Below are 19256 nucleotides of genomic sequence, written 5' to 3' on the forward strand. Positions count from 1 at the left end.
CTATCTGTAACAACAGCAGTACAGTTAAATGTCTGTTATCTAAACTGCTCAAGTCCGTTGAACAAGTAAAGTAAACATATCAATGTCGGAAGCCTTTTGGTTACAAAGAGGATCTGTAGTGAGCAATATGTTAATGTTCTGATAGATTCAGTGTTTTGGGGTTTTTAGACCAGAGCATATTGGGTTAAAACAGATCATTCATGCAGTTTAAACTCATTGCTCTCCATGAAGTTTGCTGGAAATGATCCCTGTTATCCCTGGTGTGTTTTATATGTAGTGAACACTGTGCAAGACTCTGTTTAAAAAAAAATAAATAAAAAAGCCTTTAAATGCCACGTTGCTCATCAGGCATTTGGCATGCAGTTAAAACACCAATGATGATTTTGTTTAAATGAAAACTCAACTCCTGGTGTTATTCACCACTGTTTTGGAAGAAGGAAATAACAGGACTAACAGGCAAACCAGTTTATAAATGACATTTTTTCTGTTTGAAAAAAGTGTTGTGTGGTGAATCTAATTTATGCTGATGTGAAGAAAGGTTCAAGTGGTCTACCTAGGGGAAACACTGGTGGTGTCTATATACTTTGATGTGGGTTACAGAAGTCTGGAATCATTTTCCTCTTGGAAGAAATATATTTCATCCTTGGCAGCAAAACATGTAAGATTAACTGTCCAAAAAATCCTGGAGGTTGAACTTTATTGAACACAAAGCGGCTCTGCTCACTTCACCAATTGGTGCACTTACGCTGAATAATTCATTCAAACTGCCTGCTGATGTGTATTTCTTTACACTTCTTCACAGTTCACTTGCTTGTAGTGTTGAATCTTTAGAGGGTGTCAGCGCAAACTGCCATCCAACAGTTTTCTGTGGCTGTCAAGGCTCGACACTGACAGAGCTGAAACAGGTGACAGGAAATTCAAAGAATATCAGCCTTGCGTGTTCACAGACACAGACGTCTGGGCTGGCCACTTTTTATTGAGCACTTCTAATTGGATGAAGCCGTAGTCAATGACTAAGACATTACCATGGCAGATATATCTGCTCTATTGTGCTGTACCTGGTGCTTTTGAATAGAGGGGGCAGACATGGGAGGATGAAAGGAGGACGGTAGCAGATGAAAAAAGAAAGATGACGGCAGATGTGAATCTCCCTCACAGCCTCTTTTGGATACCTATTGATTTATTCCTTAAAAACATGTCCTTCTGCACACCAGCTGTTTTTCCCTCACCTCAGCAGAGACAGAAAGTCACAAGAGGACTGAAATGACAGAAGAGAAAATGTTAGGATTTCACTGTGAAAAGAGAGACCCTCTGAGAGATGGTCCCCAAACAACAGGAGTACAATGAGAAGGGACTCTCTGCTGCTGTCTCATAATTCACTCCAACGTCTCTTATGTGGTGTAGCTTATTTTGAACTCTTCATTACCTCTAATACTGGCCCCACCAAGATGGTTTCCTGCTGGTCAGCAGAGGGAATTCATGTGTAAGAGTTCACTCAAGTTGAATTTTACATGAAAGACTTAAGTGCAACACACACCGCCGCCGTACGCCGCGCGTCAGAATGCCCGTCTCCATTATATTCTATGAACCGACCCACACTGGCGCGTGACGAAAAGCCTTTTATGTACGTCTCATCTCGTAGGATCAACTCCGGTTATTTCAAATTTTTAATAAGACGACTTTGATAAGAAACTCACCCGTGAAATTCAAGTTGTTGCCTCAAAGTTTTTCCTCTTCTTCTTCTGTTACTAGCAGTTGGCAACCGTTGGCAACTGGTGTAGGTACAGCTACTACAGGTACTTTTGTTTATGATTTGTTCATCACTTCTACAAATGCAAATGTGGCCAGTATCTCACCATCACTATTGTGATTCATATTTTAAGAAGCTACAAATCATATTAAGCCACAAAATAAGCCTGGAAACCTGGAAAACAGAATGGAAGAACAGTGAGTTGTTGCATAAAGATTATACACAGTCTGATCTAGTTGACTGGGTGTTTTTTAGAACATTGCAGAATTGTGCATTGCAAGTAGCTGCATGTTTCAACTCATCTCATCATGAGTCTTTGGTGTGAACTGGGCATAAGGCCTGGACCACACAGAAAGCAATTTGCAGGTTGCACAGCGAGAGGTGCACTGCACTACCTTTTTTTATTTTTTACCACTAGTAAAAAAAAAACAAACAAAAAAAAACACTTGCCTTGCCATTCTATTGTTGCTAGGCAACCAACCAATTACCTCCTCACCTTAACCTTCTCTTGTAATCAATCTACTCTTTTTTTTTTAAAAAAAAAAAAATTATAATTCTAGAGTTTTTTAAATGTATGTTCTAGTTCCATTATACTAAGGCAGAGAACTCAACTCACACTAAAGCAATCTGGATTGATAAATAACACTACAGGTAAGAGGAAAATACCATTTTTTAAATTTGGGGGTTGTGGTGATGCATGACTACAGTCTACCATAGTCGCAGCCAGAGTTGGGTATAACGCTTTACAAAGTAACGCGTTAGAGTACTTTGATTACTTTTTGCAGTAACGAGTAACCTAACGCGTTAGTTTGCTGTTTGAGTAATCAAATACTTAAGTACATTTTCAAACAAGACATCAGTTACGTTACTTCTAGAACGCTGGTCCTTCAGCTCCGAAACAGCAACGGCTGTCGTTTGGTTCTGATAACAGAGATAACGTTAAACCTATCAGTCTGAAAGAAGCCACAGAGCTTGTGGCTCGCTACGTGGTCGGAGAAATGCTGCCGTTGTCTACGGTGGAGTCTAAATAGGTGGAGTAGGACTCGCTGACAGACATATTTCAGACTCAGGACTTGCATTATGCCTGGTACACGCTACACTCTGGTACTCACCAGTTATCCCTGGTCGTCTTTCACTGCGTGTGTTTTATGTCATCGGGTTATTCTTGTGCTATTTTTATTTTACGATTATTTGAGTCACTGTGTCTGTTCATGGTCGCTAAAAGCGTCAGCAGATGGCAGGAGCTACATTTGAAGCGCCATATGTAAACTATCAAGCTACTGTATCTTCCACAGGAAGTTTTGAAAAATGTTTCAGAATAAAAGCCTATTTAGAAAATGGAGGGATTCTCTAGCCGAGGTTATAAGGGGCTTTTAATTTGAAACAAGTGTTGAATTTGAAAGGGTGCGATATGTTAACTTTACAAAGACAACGGAGCGGATAAAAAGTAAATATATAAACACACAGTGGGATTAATAAATAACAGACCGTCTATGATGTAGTTTGTTTCAAACTACTATATATATGATGCCATTTAATGTAATTCATTACACTATACTTACATCTGCCAAAAGAAAGATGGAGCCCTCTTGCTCCTGGAAGTGCTTCATCAGAAGAAGCACTGCAGCTATGCCGGTCCGGCTCTGCTGTATGGCTGTTGTGTTGCTCTCAATGTCTTGTAGAAGACGCTGAATGTCTCTGTTCTGGGTCTGTCTTTGGAAGAAGTTGATGATCCTCGTCCCCTTGGATTGAAGAGCCTCCCCCACTCGATCACAGATATCAATACCTGTGAGAGCTTTGAAATGGTCACAGAGTCCTCTTTTTGTAAAGAGGAAAGGCCAGTGTTCTTCAATCACACTAATACTTGGAGGAGGACAGGAGTTTAGCATGTGACGCTGATAGATGTATGTCAACCTCATTGACTTGTCAACATCTGGCCTGTCCACAGCTCTGGGGCTGGCAGACTGGAAAATGGCCATTATATCTTTTCTTCTGTCTTCTAAAGACTCAGAAGTCTCTCCTTCTGGGACACATTTTGGCTACCAGTTGGTGCTACCATCATCACTGGTTTGTGACATTATCCTCGGTCTTCGTATTTTCTCACTCACATTATTGAGATTCACGTGTTCAACTCTAGTCTTAAGTTGTTTTGCAAGTGAATAATACCCTACTCCTAGCTGTTCATCTTCCTCAGTCATGTCAGCAAAGGTGGAAGGATATGTTGACACGATCATTTTTGCGATTTCATCACAGGCAGCCTTGTTTAGATTTGGACAGTGTTCCTGCATGGCACTCACCACGGTTCTCTTCCAGGCTCTTCTGTCCTCAGGTCTAGCCCTCTGCCCTCTTAATGTTGCCTTCAAGAGTGAGGCAGGCATCTTGTTCCATGGGATCTCAAACTGGCTGATCCATGCGTTTTGTGGTCTTGTTGATGGAAATCTGGAGGAGTGGGATTGGGTACGAGGAGGTGTAGGTGTAGGTGTCAGTTGTGTGTCCAAGGATGGGAAGAGTGCCGTTTGTTCATCCGGTATGGTGCTGAGAATAATGGACTGATCAGTGTCCACTGCTCCATTCAGCACAAAAGAAGAAATATGTTAACGGATTAGTTTCGGTTATTCACAGTATTTACAGTTTACATAAAAGAGAACTTAAAATTGCTTTATAGTGAACCTTAAAATCTGCATCAGTAGAACTGCTGAACTATTGTTATGCTTGCTTATTGTTATCCATTTTAACTTTAGAGACAACATTAATAGTTAAAATCAATTTATTAATTAGCTCAAACCATAGAAGTATCAGAAAAAGCTCTATCTAGACTCATACAGTATTTTCACCATTTTACGTTCTCTTAGATTTATTTCCTCTCACCTACTGGCCTGAAGGCCTGGATAAGTCTGCGGCGTAGAATTGGCTTTAAATGCTGCTGCAAATCATCTGGCTGTTAGTCCAAGTTCAGATGATAGATGTTCAACAAGGGCCAAGAAATTCTCACTTTCCAATTCCGGTATCACTTTACGAAGTTCCTGAATGCATTCGGCCTCCATACCTAAAAGGAAGAACACACTGAGTGATACAAGGAAACAGCAGGGAGGCCCAAGATGTTGTACACTGGCAGTGGATAATAGTCCTGCAGGCTATCTGCATTAATATATGCATATTTATTATCTGACAACAAGTAGTAGACACCAAGATCAATTAACAGAACTGAGTGATGCACCAAAACAACAAAGCACACACTTTTATCATCAGCAAATATCAGACATATTTTCCCAAAAATCAGTGTTTCCCCAGTGTTCTCTAGAACAACAACAAGGCCTTTGGTGTACTTGGTCCCTTTGTAAGTCACTGCTGAAACCTCTGAGGTTTTATGTCTGTCAATATCAGCTGTGCTTAACACCATCTGTATATCCCTGTTGTATGATTGTTCATCAATTTCATTTGCTTCACCTGCAATCTGAATGGGAGCTGGGAATAACTGACCTTGCCATAAGTATGACTGAAGAAGCTGGTGTCTTTCAGCCAGTGTTTTACTTAAGTGAATAAAATTGTGAAGCTTTCTGGCACAGTCTTTAAAGTAGCAGTGCTTGCTCTCAAACCTCAGGGTCCACAAGCGTATTAGTGGCCCAAATTTTAGGATGAGGTCAGGATAATGCAAAATGTAGTGATGCTTTGGTTTGAGAGGGGAGTCAGGAAACATGCTTCACATATTCCTCTAGCAAAACTTTCAGATATGCCACCTCATTCTGATGAATTTTTGGAGCACAAATCAACTCCGCAATTTCCCTTAGTTTCAGGCACAATTGCCAGGCCTCACTGTCAATAGGGTTTTTGATCCACTGACTGACATAAAGTGGTAAGAGTCGTAACAGAAACCAATTTTGTGTGGCAGAACCACTGAGTTTTTTAGCCTTTTCCTTTATCTCACATGGTTTGTTGTGTGAGTCACTGCCCAGGAGTTTTGTCTGTGAGATGGCCCGATTTATCTGGTCATAGGTAAGTTGTTTTTCAACTTTTTCCAAATGTTCAATATAGAGAGCCAAATCATTCGCCACTACTCCCTCAAAAAGATCATGCCCAAGACACGGAGGAAGGCCAGAGCAGACATGAAAAGACTTCAGAGAGTTGAAACATGAATCAAATTTGATTCCATCTATGATGTTGTGTTCTGGGGTCAGTTGTTGAACATTGTCATTATAATTTGCTGGTGTTCTTTGTGGGCCAAGTACCAATGGCGAACTGACAAATGTCTCTCTGTCAATCAGGCAGTACCTGCAAAAGTGTTTGCTCAAGCTAAAATTTTCTGTGAATCCACCAACACCATGTGAACCAAGGTTGTCACCACATATGGCAATCAGTGATGCCATAAGTTGGCTCCTGTCTTCCAACTGAAAACCTGAATCCTCCAAGTCTTTTAGATCAGCAATAAGGCGGGAAAATACTTTGTCCTGACCAAAAGACTTAAAATCTTCCTCTCTGCAAAGCAAAACAAGCTGCGCTGGGTCAACAGTGGAACGATTATGTGGTAATATTTCCCCAAGTGTCATGTACATGGCCATGATTTTGTGTTTTCTCTTGCCAGAGCCTAGGGGGTTAACCACCTCAAAGGCATCCATGTACAGAATGACTGACAGAGAATGTGATGATCCTTATAAAAGAGCATTTTGTTTGAAGTATTTGCCATCATTAACATCATTTAGAACCATATCACTGTGCACATGTAATTTAGACTGTGCATACTGGTCTTTCACATTGGACTGCTTAAACAAGGCAGCAAGTGTATCCTTTACGGGTACATACTGACAAAAGAGCTCTTTACCAGTCTTGTCTGTTCCAAGGTACATCTGAACGGGTGCAATATATTCAAATTTTTCTTTGAAATATGTTTTCCTGGTTCTGTCTGATCTCAAAATACCTTTATTGTAAATAGTTAACAGATCCTCTTGTTCAAGTTCTGTAACTATTTTCTGGATTTCATCATTAGTGATGTTTAACCCTTTCAGTCTCTCCTCTACCTTTTTAAGCACATGCTTCATTCCACTGCTATGGGCCTCCTGAAATTCTTCAACAATGCACTGCACTGTTGTGGCTGGTAAAAGCAGTTTGGCCTGCAGTTTTAAATAAAACAATGCTACATTCTTTAGATACATGTCAGGGTTGTTATCATCAAGAGCATCTGTCATCTCGTCTTGATCGTTTTGAACTTGGTTGTCTTCAACTTGGATTTGGGTATCTGGGTATCTGGGTGGTGGCTGGGCTACAAACGACTGCTTATGTTTTTGTGAAATGTGTGTGGCAAATGATGTCCTCACTCTAAAATACTTTGAGCATCCTTCAAAAGGACAATTAACTTTTTTGCCATTCCGTATGTGTAATCTTAAATGAACACACAGCAAGAAAAAATTATCAGCCACATAATCACATCCTTGAACACTGCATTTGAGGTCACCACTATGCTGACACCTGCTTTGTTTTTGTGACACATCAGGCATATGATTTCTATGCATGTGAGACTTTAATGCAGAAAATGTCCTGAAATTCCCAGGACACACATCAATGCCACATGAAAACCTGTAGTTAGCCAAGTTTCTATGACTTTTTGCATGGGCACAAAAAGTTTTAAAATTGGCAGTCTTGTGGTTACAAAACTTACAGCTATACATGGTGTCAACACATTAAAATAGTGTAATGTTACTGTGAAGGGCAAAGAAATGCACCTGTGAACTGCCTCTGTTGGACAGTGTGCACTGTAACTTAACTTATTTAGTCACTGAAATGTTAAATTCTAAACATTTTTTGGTAATTTTTACTCCACTATCTCTGTTTTTATTTGTTATTGGCCTATGTGACATGAATTTATACACATCTGTTGAACCCCATGAATAGCTGCGCGGGCAGTACTAACTAACCTCCAACTCTGGTGGTAAAAGGAAAAGTCGAAAAGCTCTCCTACGTGGCTTCTTTAGTATGCGTGTCCTGAGCAAGGAATGGTGAGACAGAGATGTGTTGAAAAAGTTCTGTGATCATGAATGGCCTAACAACTTCAGTATGTCGCAGCGATCGTTTGTAGCGCTGTGTGAATTAATGTGGGTGGTCATAAGCCTGGCTCCGGGGAGAGGACAGTGCGTCCATGGTGCCTTTAAAAATGCCAGTGGCTGTAGTACTGTACACGGAGCTACACTGTCACCCGCTCCAGCTTTGTGGCTATGGTAACCCGAGATTTACTCACACAGTCTGTATGCCGTCGGAACCATTACGATGTAGAAATAGAAAGACAATTACCGGATAAAGCTCTGTATGCACTACGAGAACGGATTGTTTAAAAAGCTAGGTGTGTTAAACCGTTACCTCAGAAAACTTCAACCGCCTTAATCCCTTAAATATTTCCGTTTTATACCATTTACATGACGACTCAAATAATCCAAAAACGCCAGTTTTCCGATAATAATCGTTGTATTAGTGCGCATGTAAACTCACTTAACCAACAGTATTAATCAGCAGTAACGTTAGCTAACGTTACGTTTCTGTCACAGTTTAAATTAGCTAATGTTGTTAGCGTTAGCCTCAACCTGAGACTACGACAGACTAACGTTACTCGGACTAATATTTAATCAGTTGATGCAGGGAATATTTATCACATAACAACACTAACCATTTCCCTTTTATGCTTCTCCTTCTTACCTGCTTGCATCGTTGGTGGTCTCACCACGCATCTCACGGATCCATTGGGGGGGTCTTCTCAAACGGTGTCCGTCACTGAACTGGCTCCCTCGGTATATGTTGATTCCACACACAACGAAAAATGAAGGGGTCTGGTAAAACGCGCTAAAAGCAGCCGTTAAAAAAATACAGTATCATACATCATTTTTAAAAAACATAGTACAGTACTGTATATTGTGGATGTTCCCACTAAAACTTCCCATGATGCAATGCAAATTACAGTAATTTACTACAAAGGGGATTTACAGTATTATACTGGCTGATATGTGGTAAATAACTGTTTATATTACAGATCTGTCTAACAGTTTAAAAGTGCTTGAGTTACTTTTTTCAGGGAGTAACGTTGAAAGTACTTTTAAAGTAATTGAGTTACTTTACTCAGGGAGTAATGCAGTACTTTTTTAAAAAGTAACGCCGTAACGTACTTTGATTACTTTTAAAGTAACCCTTACCCAACACTGATCGCAGCATGGTGTCATCAGTATATGCTGTTGTTCCCAATGAAGTGTGAGCGCTCGTTAATAAAGCTACAAGCTAAAATGCAAGTTAAGTGACTCAGTCCATTTTCATTGCAACCGCTCATGACATGGTTTCAGAAGTGGCCGACAGGACGCCTACCAGATAAACTATGGCAAAGTTCGGACCACCGGAGGCATTTGACTTCGCCCGCCCAACTGATTGGCCGATGTGGCGCCACCGTTTTGACAGCTTCCGAGTGGCATCGAAGCTGGACAAAGACAGCAATGAGGTGCAAGTTAACACGCTCCTCTACGTCATGGGAAGGGAGGCGGAGGCTATCTACAACTCTTTTGAGTTCGGTAACGCCGATGAGCATCCAAGCTACACAGCGGTAATGGATACATTTAATGATCATTTCGTGCCGAAGAGAAATGTCATATATGACAGAGCATGCTTCCACAAGTGCGTGCAAAAGCCCGGTGAGTCAGTTGAAGCTTTTGTCAGGAGCTTATACAAGCTGGCACAGTACTGTGAGTTTGGTGGGACTAAAGATGATCAAATAAGACACCGAATTGTTATTCAGATATCAGACAGTGATGTTTCCCAAAAGCTACAGCTGGAGCCAAACCTCACGCTTGAAAGAGCTATCCAGATTGCCATTGCATGCCAGAATGAACAAATCAAGCAGCAGAATGTGGATCTGCGCGTGGACTGTGCTGTGGATGCTGTGAGGCAAGGGAGACAGCAGTTCAGTGCTAAAAAGAGCTGCAATGACGGACAATGGCGGAGAAAGCAAGAAGACAGTGAGTCAAAACACCCTGCATGTTCTCGCTGTAACAGACAGCATGGGAAAATGCATCCTTGCCCAGCAAAGAACAAGAAATGCAGAAAGTGCAGTAAGATGGGACATTTCGAGGTTGTATGTCAAACTAAAATGCTGAAAAAGGTGACCGTGGAGACCAATACTACAGCAGACGGAGAGGACACATTCTTCCTTGGAGCAGTAAGTGAAACTACACCTGCTATAATTGAACAACCAGATTCAGATGAGGAGTGGCTTGTGGAGATACCTGTAAATGGCATCACTGTGGAGTTTAAGATAGACACAGGCGCAGACATCACTGTAATGTCACAGACTGCATTTAAGAGACTGCCACAAAGCCCTCGTCTGGTCACAATAAGGAAGAAATCACCGGTAATCAGCCCAGGTGAAGTGCAGTGTATTGGCAAGTTCCTGGCTACAAGTGAGTTTAAAGGACAGAAATACTGGTAAAGGGACCATATGCTCACAATCTGCTCGGAGGGAGTGTTGCCAAGAGGATGGGTCTGGTCACAAGAATTGACGGCATCAACACAGACATGCTTAGTGATGTATTTGGTGAGATAGGCTTGCTCAAATGTGACCCTGTAAAAATCGAACTGAAAGCCGTTGCAGAGGCCTACACTCTGACGACGCCACACCGCATCCCGTTTCCCCTCCTGTCAAAAGTTGAGGCTGAACTGAAGCGTATGCTGACCATGGGCATAATAGTGGAGGTCACTGAGCCTACTGATTGGTGTGCCACCTATGGTTCAGGTTGAAAAGAGAAACAAGGAGAAAGTGCGAGTTTGCGTCAATCTCAAACGCTTAAATAAAGCAGTAAAGCGAGAGAGGTACATCCTGCCAACTTTGGAGGATATTGCTCCGAAGCTGGCTGGGGCAAAAGTGTTCTCCACTCTGGACGCCTCATGTGGATTCTGACAGTTCCCTTTGGATGCGAGCAGCCAAAAGCTGACAACATTTATAACCCCTATGGGCAGATTCTGCTTCCGACGGCTGCCATTCGGAATCACATCAGCTCCAGAAATCTTCCAAAGACAGATGTCGACACTGTTAAAGGGCCACGAGGGAGCTGTTGTGGTAATGGATGATGTACTCATCTTTGGCGCTACGAGGGAGGAGCACGACAGCCATCTAAATGCGGTTCTGAAGATCATAAGGGACAGTGGCTTGAAGCTAAACAAAGCTACATGTCATTTTGGCAAGTCACAAATACAGTACTTTGGCCATATCATCAATGCAGAGGGCATCCTAACAAGGTGAGAGCCATAACACAGATGCCAAGCCCAACCAACGTGGAGGAGCTTCATCATAAATTATGTTGGGAGGTTTCTGCCTGACCTCTCCACAACACTGCATACTGTCACAGATTTGCTCAAGAGGGAGAGTGAGTGGGTGTGGGGTCACGCACAAGAACAGGCATTTGACAGGGTTAAAGCTATGCTTGTGTCAGCCCCAGCACTAGCATATTATGATGCCAACCGGAAAACTGTAAGTGCAGACGCCAGTAGCTATGGCTTAGGAGCAGCATTACTCCAGGAGCATGAGGACGGGCTAAAGCCAGTGGCATTCTGCTCGTGCACGCTGTCTGACTCTGAGAAGAGATACTGCCAAATAGAAAAGGAGTGCCTTGCTGGTGTATGGGCGTGTGAATGTTTTGCACGCTATGTGCAAGGCATGGATGGTTTCCGGTTACAAACAGACCACAAACCACTTGTTCCTCTCATAATCACGTATGACTTGGACAAAGCCCCTCCAAGGTGCCAAAAGCTCCTCTTGCGCCTCCTGAGGTTCCACGTAGTAGCTGAGCATGTCCCTGGGAAACAGCTGGTCATCGCTGACATCCTCTCCAGGAGCCCATTGACTGACGAAAGCAATGGGGATACAGATCATGAGGTACAAGCATATGTGGAGACAGTGGTAACTAATGCACCAGTCTCATCACAAAAACTCTGTGTGATACGCACAGCCACACAGCATGATGGAGAGCTGCAAAGGATCATGGGCTTCATCAGGAACGGATGGCCACCAAAAACAAAGCTGTCTCCATCTCTGCATGGATATTACTCTGCAAGAGCACACCTCTCAGAGACTGATGGGCTATTGCTGTATCAAGACAGGCTTGTCATTCCTGCTGCACTATGATCTTATGTATTAAAACAGCTGCACGAGGGACACCGAGGACTGAATAGGTGCAGAGCACGTGCCAGGATGTCAGTGTGGTGGCCGTGCATCAGTGCTGAAATCACACATATCGTGTCGGCATGTAAATTCTGCACTGAAAACAAACCTGCCCAGAGACACGAACCACTCCTGACCACACCCCTGCCTGGAGGCCCTTGGCAGCGCATTGCTGCAGATTTGTGCGAGTAAGTTATTAACAGGCTCAAGAGTATGTTTGTGAGATGGGGAGTACCGCTGGATCTGGTAAGTGACAACGGCATTCAGTTCATGTCCGCAGAGTTCCAGGACTTCAGTCAAACGTATGGATTCAGGCATACAACTTCTAGTCCCCATTATCCCCAGGCTAACGGCGCTGCTGAGTGAGCAGTGCAGACTGCTAAGCACATCTTGAAGCAGCCTGACCCACACCTTGCTCTGATGTGCCACAGAGCGACTCCTAGTGCCGCTACAGGAGTAAGACCAGCTGCACTCATGACTGGGAGGCACATTCGAACGACACTTCCCATGTTGGAAGACAACCTACAAGCTTCTCCTGTGGACAGACATCATGTCCAGCAAAAGGACACCCAGACCAAGTCAGCCTATCGGTTCTTCTATGACTGTCGCCACTCTGCACAGCCGCTTCCTGACCTACGCCCTAGGCAGTGAAACTGGATGGAGAAAAGGGTTGGAAATTCTCAGCTGCAGTTATCAGCAAGTGCAGAGAGCCCCACTACTACCTGGTGGAGTTGGACACCGGAGCAGTACTGAGACGCAACAGGAGACACCTGCAGGCCGTCCCAGCACCTGCCGATCCAATAGACCAGCAGCAGCTGCAATCAGAGGGATCTCCGGTGCAGCCACCCAGCAGTCCACTCCCTGTGGTTGGTTCTAGCCACAAAGACAAGCCCCCCGACCTGATCCAGCTGTGGGATGTGCACCACAGCATTCAACTCCACACAGGGCCGTGCATGTGACTTCGAGAGGCCGTGAGGTTAGGGTTCCTCTCAGGTATAGAGACACTTAAGCACTTAGTGTTGCTCAACCTCACACCTTTTTTTTCTGTTCATTGAGTTCCTTGTGTGTGAGAGAGAGAGTAGAATAAATTTGACAGTTAGCCTGATGTCAGATTATAAGTTCAAATGGTGATAGTATGTCATTATTTGTAGTTATTCAAAATATGTGACTTTTGCTTTGATAAACTGGGACAATTTTATTCATGTCAGAGTCACACCATGTGTGGACGCTGGAGATACATATTGGCGATCCAAGGACTGTTCTAACTGTATAAACTTAAAATAGGAACAGCAACTGTCAAGGGCAAAATAATCCCTATGTTGCTGCGGACAGAGGGCTGTCTACCCCAAGTCCTAGAGTTAGATTGTTATGTTGTTGGGATCTATGTTCATGTAACGAGATGTGTATCTCAGGTTAAGCACTTAAGTTTCTAACCACTAAAAGGGGGAGATGTGGCGATGCATGACTACAGGCTACCGTAGTCGCAGCTGTGTGATGTCATCAGTATGTGCTGTTGTTCCCAACGAAGGGAGAGTGCTCGTTAATAAAACTAAAGGTCCCCTAGCACAAGACAATTTATTGGATTAAAATAAAGACCTGTAAAAGGTGCTGTTTTGTTTTAACAGAGTCGACAGAACAAAGACCTGTAAATAACAACAAAGCATTACCTAAAACAAAATGAACCCAGCACTGTTACTGATTCCATGTCTGAAAGGGGCTTTAGAAAGCAATTTATTCCTCCTTCTCTTTTTACTTTGAAAAACATACTCACCAAAACTATTCATTATGTTTCAAATCTGCTGCTTTATCAGCCCCAATTTGCTGCTTTTTCCCCCCCAAGACATTTATTCAGAGCCGCTTCCTTCCTTCCCTCTGGTTGTATTTTTTTCACTTTATAACTTTGTTGTTTTTGTCTGGATTCTCCACACAAAAATTACCCCCCATAGTTTCTAACCACACACACACACACACACACACACACACACACTTTTCCTGCCAGTTTGACACTTCCCTCCTGCAGGCTTTCTGAAAATATGATTTTTTTTATTTGTCAACACAAAATGAGATTAAATAAGTCAAAATCAGTGCAAATCACACAGTTCAGCATCAGATAGGCACAGAGTATCACCGCGATTATAGCCAATATTATGTCATCTACATTTGTATGTGCATTCTGAGCAAAGCGGCACATTCAGTATTTCCTCCAAAATTGTACCTGCATTTACTGGAGGCAGTGTTAAGCTGGTTACTCAAAATAATGTAATTTATTACTCATTACTTGTTACTCTTTCCAAAAGTAATAGTATTTCTTTTACATATTACTCCTTGTTAACATTATTTCATTACGCTCCTTGTTGTATTTGTGGCGAAACTTAGGCAAAGTAATATAGAGAAGATTGTCAGCACCGCCACCTGGGGGAGTTTCACCCCTCGGAAATTATTGAACTTAACCCCTCCAAGGGACACAAGAATAAGGCACTCAGGTTCAACTAAACACTGGCAGAGACGAGAATCCACAAAAGTACAAAACTTTATTTTTAACAATACTAATGACAAGTTCTCAATACTAAAAGAGCAATGACCAGAAATTTACTGTGTGTGGGGGAGAGCCTAAGGAGCGAGGCCGGGGGCTTACCGCGGAGGACAGACCAACAAAGGAGCGGGGACGGGTCCACAAAAAAAAAAAAAAGAACACAACACACCACACCACACCACACGTGAAGACAAAATAAACCAAACAAAACCAAAGCACGGCAAAAAGGGGTGAGTGAGGGAGGACACCACCACCAAGAGGTCCGCCTGCCTCCGGCTTGCACCCCGCTGCTCCTGGCAACAGAGAAACACACAGTTAGTTCAAATCAACAGTCTCCCACACACTCCATAAAACACACTCACACAAGACACACACCCCAATTTACCCAAACAGTATACCCCAGAAACTAAACGATAACCAAAATTACAAAAGAAAGTAGGCTAATAACAATCATCTAATTGAATCAATAAACAAAGAGTCTAATATAAATTACCCAAGAGTTGGAAAACATGCATATGAATAGTGTATAATACTTGTAAGTCTACCAACCCCCCAGAAAATGAACAAACCTCAAAACAAAATGGAAAAAAGGAATAAAGAATCAAAAGAAGACATAAGACTCCTTACTGTAAATTAAATCAAATAAACAAAACAGCAAGGGGTATAAATGAAACCACTAGAACGGGGCTACCAAATATAGTCCACTTGTCAATGAGGAGAAGAAAAAAAAAAGACACCAGGTAATATTGTAAACGGAAAGTTCTGAAAAGTCTGGTGCAATCAGAACCATCCAGTCATAAATGACTCAGAATAGACACACTCTGCACTCAACAAAATCCAAAAGTCACTGGAGACAGAACAGCAGCAAGTGCCAGGAGGTGGAGGCTGATGGCTTGTAAAAAAACAGGAGGCACTACACCATGGTGCACAGCCTGGCCTTTAAGGGCCTGCAATGTAAATACCATAAAAAAATGAACATTACCCATTTGAAATTACGCTGAAATCAATAGTAGTATGAACTCAAATATACATACCACTGGGCAGAGGGCAGTTTCCAACAGTGGAGCGGAGAGGAGGGGAGGACGCACGGCCGTTGTGCACTCTACCAACTGCTGACCAGAAACCCCAGAAAAATACAATTTATTCAGGTGAAGACCAGACAGAGACAGGCCACAACTTAAAACTAATTCGAGCCAGCCTACCTCAACACTGAGTGGCGTAACAAACTCGAAGCAGGAGACCGTAACTCCAGTCTGCACTCAAGACGCCAAGGGAGGGAGAGACAGCCACACTGCAGAGCGAGGAAACTGGCAGGTATAACACCAATTACGCACGCAGTAAATGTGCGGCACCAGGATTATTATGAGAGCCTACTTTATGCTTATGTAGCGTGATGCAGAGTGAAGCTGCCCTCCACTACACATTTAATTTGAGGTCTTTTATTTTGTTCTGCCAAGAGCAAAAATACAGTATATTAATCATCACAGTTCGCCACACTCACAATAATTTTACACTCAAGTGTGTGTTCTCGTTTCCTGAACGTATTCAATATTCTAACACAGGAAAATTATGAACATCTACACCAACATCAAAACAATAAATCATGTATGTTACATCTCTATTCCAGACCAGTTTCATCATGTACCTTCAATATCAACTTGTCTCGCAAATACACAGTCAGCCAATCATGTCTACTTAACACTCTGTCACATTAACCAAATCAATTATGTATCTATTTTAACATCACATAAGTTATTAATTTATTCACCTATGAACTGTACGCAAACAGCGTGAACTCTTAAGACCGGCTCATAGTTCTACTCTCCAGCCTCACGCTCACTCAAGGCAACGAGGTAACCAGGCACCCAGTGCTAACTACTGGCTAGCTGCCATTTTCAGTACGTTACGTTCGCTGAACAAATAGCGTTCTTAAACATTCTTTTGTTTTGGAACCACATTGAGTCCAACCAAGATTGTAAACTACCACATAACATATTCATTCATTACTTATCCAATTCTAACTCTCCCTGCTTACCTGCCAAGAGCAAAAATACAGTATATTAATCATCACAGTTCGCCACACTCACAGTAACTTTACACTCAAGTGTGTGTTCTCGTTTCCTGAACGTATTCTCGCGATCCTTCCCTTGTCCCTGCACACACAGTGTAGCGAACGCACCCTCTGCTGGTCAGAGTTATACAATGTATACTACTAGATAACACTACATTTTTCAACCAATAAACCACTCTCTTACCTTATCAGAAAACACCCAGACAATAACACCACACTCTGAACACGAGCTGTACAACATGAAATGCAAATTAAACATATGAATAATATTTATGTAGGTATATCAACCCACTGATTGCTCTGTATGCCACCCCCTCCCTCCCCCCCCCAATAATAAATGTCTCCAGACATTTCAGACACCCAAAGTGCACCTTTTCACAGCACATTGACTTTTCTCACTGAAAACATGGTATTGCTTATTTTAAAATGGCACTTGATATTCAGTTCAATTAGTACCCATTTATCAAAGTATCTGGCTTATCTAAACCTTGACCACTAAACATCAGTTACTGTACTCTGGATCCCAATCAGATCAACTCTCCAATGTAACAGAACTCACAACGGCCTCAGTTCTTTTAGTCTGTTACCAGTCTCTTCGTTTGTACAGTACCAGTTCAATATGTTCCCCCGGAATTGTCTCTTCTTCATATCCACAGTCCATACAATTCCACCACTCTACTGCTCAGAGTCCATTTTCTCCGAACTAGAGTAATGTTTGTGTAATGTGAGTTCAACCCATTACCTCAATGTCCGGTGATGCCCACGGTCGCCACATGACTGGTGGGTTGCAGGCTGGGGACATACTCACGACGTGCAGGTTCTCTGCACCAACTTCCACCCACGTCGGCTCACCCAAGGCGTTGTAGGTCAGCATTCAGGGACGGTGCCTGTGTTGCTGCGGGTAGCTGGTCGCTGGCGGAGGGTCAGGATCATCTTCCCCTGATGACTCGTGTAGACTTTCCCCAGGCTCTGCAGTGTCGTTCTCACCATCTTCATCAGCTGTGATGTCTCTGTTGTCACTCTCTGCATCCTCTTGAACAACCGTTGCATCTTCCAGATCTGGTGCCCCGTCTTGCATCGTCAGAGCTGGTGCAAATGGCTCTGCCTCTGGATTCAAGTCTGCAGCTCTGTGACTTAGTTCTTGGTCGTATGGGAAACGGCACACCAGCTCAACTTCATCACTGCTTTCACTGTCTGAGTCTTCTACTGGTTCGTTGATTTGGTGTTGTCTTTTTCTTGTCCGAGCCTGCATTTTTCTCTCTCGTTTTGCAGGGGCTGATTCTGGTTTTCCCAAAGGCAGGCTGTCACATGGGAGTAAGAGGTTCCTGTGCAACACATGACTTTTTCCTCCTCCCTCTGGTGCTACTTCATACACCGGACTGTCACTGCTCCTTCTCTTCACCATCACATGCACTTTACTTTCCCAGTAGGACCGCAGTTTACTAGGGCCGCCCCTCTGTGACAGGTTACGCACGAGCACCCGTCCACCAGGTTGCAGGTCGGCTCCATGTACTCTTTTGTCATAGTCCTTCTTGCCTCGTAGAGCTTCTCGGGCCGCTGTTTTGGATGCAATCTCATAGGCTTGTCGCATTCGGTTTTGCCAGTTCTGTACATATTCAGTGTAAGTCTCTTTTGCCTCTCTGGGCTGCAGGTTGAAAAGCAGGTCTACTGGCAAGCGAGGTGACCTTCCGTAGAGCAAGTAATAGGGAGAACCCCGTGACCCCACTGCGAGTGCAGTTGTAGGCGTGCACCATTTTCGTCAATGAGCTCTTCCAGTCAGCCTTCTGTTCGCTTGTGAGGGTGCGGAGCATTGATAAGATCGTTCTGTTGAACCGCTCACATTTTCCGTTGCCTTGGGGGTGGTAACATGTTGTGTGGGACCCCCGCACATCACAGCTCTTCTGTAGTTGGTCCATCAGCTGGTTGTCAAACTCTCTTCCCATGTCGTGGTGAATCCTCTCTGGAAATCCGATGCACAGTGCAAAATCATTGAATAGTTTGTCAACAACAGTTTTGGCAGACTTGTTTTTCATGGCGTAGGCTTGGGCGAAACCAGTGAAATGATCGATTACAATTAGAATGTACTCGAACCCCTGTTTGCACGTCTCTAGGTGTAAAAAGTCAATGCATACTAGCTCACCCAGGCGTGTTGTGACAATGGTTGTCATGGGAGCTCTGGTTGCTTTGTGAGGTCGCTTTGCCTTGAGACACTCACACTCTTGGGTGACACAGTGTTCTATGTCAGAGTACATACGGGCCCAATAGAATCGATCTTGGATCAGGTTCAAAGTCCTCTCGACCCCGAGATGTCCCATTTCTCTATGAAGCTTGTGGAACACTGTTTGACGATGCTCTTTTGGGAGAACGAGCTGTTGTTTATCTCCTGCTTTCCTGTTGAGAATCCCATCCTCATTCACATACAACTTTGTCCACTGTCTCATTAACACTCTGACGTCTGCCGGTTCCACTTTAAGAGCTCTCCGGGGCGGATGCTGATTGTCTCTCTTGTAATGTAGGACTTGGCCTATGACAGGGTCTCTTTCCTGACTGTCTCGTATCTGTTCTGGTGTCAGGGACTTGGTTCGAGGGTGTGCACTCGCATCTCTCACTAAGTCTAGTGTCTCTATGGGGACTGTTGCTACCCAGACCGGAGGGGTGTCTCCCTGCACACTGACCCCCTGCACTGCTGCACTGAACACCTCCCGACCCACCTCCTCTGTACACT

General features: G+C 43.3%; 1 long non-coding RNA gene across 1 annotated transcript; it reads right to left on the bottom strand.

Annotated features, from left to right (window-relative positions):
- Positions 1-14515: 14515 nt before the first annotated feature.
- On the bottom strand, positions 14516-15908 carry LOC125901247 (uncharacterized). Its single transcript, XR_007450959.1, has 3 exons — positions 15663-15908; positions 15495-15569; positions 14516-15407 (listed from the first exon to the last, which is right to left on the bottom strand). It is a non-coding gene; the product is annotated as an uncharacterized LOC125901247 (long non-coding RNA).
- Positions 15909-19256: the final 3348 nt, after the last annotated feature.

The sequence above is a fragment of the Epinephelus fuscoguttatus genome, linkage group LG2 (assembly GCF_011397635.1).
Source record: "Epinephelus fuscoguttatus linkage group LG2, E.fuscoguttatus.final_Chr_v1".
NCBI lineage: Eukaryota > Metazoa > Chordata > Actinopteri > Perciformes > Serranidae > Epinephelus > Epinephelus fuscoguttatus.